The sequence below is a fragment of the Psammomys obesus genome, unplaced genomic scaffold (genome assembly GCF_907164565.1).
Source record: "Psammomys obesus unplaced genomic scaffold, mPsaObe1.curated_primary_1811, whole genome shotgun sequence".
Classification (NCBI taxonomy): domain Eukaryota; kingdom Metazoa; phylum Chordata; class Mammalia; order Rodentia; family Muridae; genus Psammomys; species Psammomys obesus.
The window spans coordinates 5,947,993-5,950,469 of record NW_026596046.1 but is presented as its reverse complement, the minus strand read 5'-3'; the positions used below and the strand labels follow the sequence as shown (position 1 = coordinate 5,950,469).

General features: G+C 40.8%; 1 pseudogene; it reads right to left on the bottom strand.

The window, feature by feature from the left end:
* Positions 1-1,774: 1,774 nt before the first annotated feature.
* On the bottom strand, positions 1,775-2,252 carry LOC129688613 (60S ribosomal protein L27a-like; annotated as a pseudogene).
* Positions 2,253-2,477: the final 225 nt, after the last annotated feature.

Sequence of the window (2,477 nt, the reverse complement as noted above, 5' to 3'; positions counted from 1 at the left end):
CTTATCTGTTCTAGACATCCACAGAAATGGACTCATTCTGTGTGTGGTTGATCTTTTGTGACTGAATTCTTTCACACAGTCTCGAGATTTGTACCCATTGCAATACATCTTAAAACTGCATTCCTAGCTGGCATGGTGATGCATTCCTACATCCTGGAAGCTGAGGCAGGAGGATTTCAAGCTTGAGGCCAGTCTGCTCTACACAGCAGGATATTGCCTCATGAAAACAAAAACTTAAAACTGCTTTCTTTTTATGACCGAATAATTCCCCATTGTGTGTATATACCACAATCTATTTACCCATCCATCTACTGACTGACTGGCACTTGGGTATTTGCGGCTTCTGACCATTTTGAATGGTGCCACTGTGAGCACTCCTGTGTAAGAATTTGTGTACCTGTTTTCAATTTTGGAGCATATACCTAGAAGTATTACTGTTGGATCATGTAATAATGTTACATTGAAATATTTACCTTTTTTCATGATTTTTTTTCTGCCATGGCTAAATCATTTTAAAGTTCCATCAGCAACGCACAAGGTTCTGATTCCTTCATATCAATGTTCATGCTTATTTTGCGTATTTATACAGTAGCTGTTCTTGTGTCACATGGTACCCAATGTAGTTCTGCTTTTTGAGTTTCATGAAGAGCATCTTTTTATGTACTTCTCGTCTTTATCTTCTTTGGGAAAATTACCCATCCATTTCTTATCTGGAGCTAATGGTCCTTGGAACTACAGTGATGAGCTCAGATAGTTTCACCTGGTTGGAAATTATGGGAAAGCAGAGTGATCCTACACCCCTACCCACGCGGCCACACAACAGCCTTCAGGCCTGAGTCACAGGTGATTGGCAGGGAGAGCTTTTGCCAGTGCTGCCTTTCAAACTAGATTCAAGTGTCGCTCCATTTCACAGCAGCAATCCGTTCTCCCATGGCCCTTGACATGGTTTATTAATGTATTTGTGCTTGTCATCTGTCTCATGTATTAAATCATTTGCTTTTGGGGGTCAGAAACCATTGATGATCTTGTTCACAGCCTTGTTTCCAGAGCTCTGAGCCATTCGATACCCAGAAGGGCTGTGCTACTAGTATGTAGGAAAAATCAGTAAATTGCTAAACAATATTTGTAGGTAATGCCACATTGTACTTGGAACACATTAGCAGGAGGTTGTGAACTTACCACATGGGGAGAAAGTTTGTAGTGGTTGTTTCAAACTGGGAAAAACAACACTGGCATTTACCAGAGTGAAACAAGGGGTTCCAGACAATATCTGTGGAGCAACTGGCAATGAAAGAATTGTCACAAGTCCCACACAGCTTTAGAATGACCTACCAGAACTCAATGGGAGAATCTGTAAATATCTGCTTTGGTAGCTCTGCTATGTCTGTACAAGCAGAGAGTAGCATTTGGTGAGATTTAATATGTGCTGAACTTCCCAAGAATGCAACACTCTATCAATTTTAAAACGACTTTTGCTTTCTGTTGGAAACTGCCCTGGCAGTTCTTCACCTTTTAAAAACAAAACAAGAAACACACATCTTAGAAACATTGCTCATGGTCTTCGAATCTCCAACACAATAGTACTAGTACAGGCAATGTTTTCATGTGGATACAATCAGATTGGATCATTGTGTCTGCTAGTCTAGATGTACCTGAGGATGTGCGTATTGAGATATATATTATTTTATTGAAATTGATTTTTTTCTTTGTATTATATTCAGTGTACTATTTTTAGTGATTTTGAAATTCTGTCTATGGGAAGGTTATCTGTGAATTTTTTTTTTTCGTGGAAAATGTTAGCATTTAATTAACCTCCCTGGCCGGCTTTAGGCCACCAGGACACAGGCACCTCCCACACCCTTAATCTTCTCTTCAGCTCTTCACGATGACAGGCTGCTTAGGGAGCTTGCCCTTCCCCAGAACTTTGTAGTAGCCCGATTGATCGCACAACATCAGTGATGGGAGCAGCCCCAGTCTTGTTTTTTGCAGCATTGAGCCATGTCTGCTCACTGACCAGTGTCCACAATTTATCCAGGTTGACCGTTAGGCAGAAGCTCTGATTCCTCTTTAAGTGGTAATGCCTCATACCAACTTTCCCAAAGTAACCTGGATAATATTTGTCGAAGTTGATCCTGTGGTGATGCATGCCTCCAGCATTCCCGAGGCTTCCTGGGTATTTGCTTACTAATGCAGCCATGACCGTGGCTAACGTGGCCCTGGAGTTTCTATGTCTTCCTCAGTCTGGATGGCATGGTGGCGGCAGAATGGAAAGAGGGAGGAACGCGCAAAATCTATCTGTGAATTTTATTATAGAATCTTAGACATAAAGACATTGAGTATAGTAGGGGTTAAAATTGCTCTACTAGATCTGTATTTCTTGTCATTATAATACAAAAAATAATATAATATTGCAATGGAATAGCCAATGCCGCAGTAGGACTTGACAGTCTTTTGACCTTTCTTGTTTTTTTCCCCAG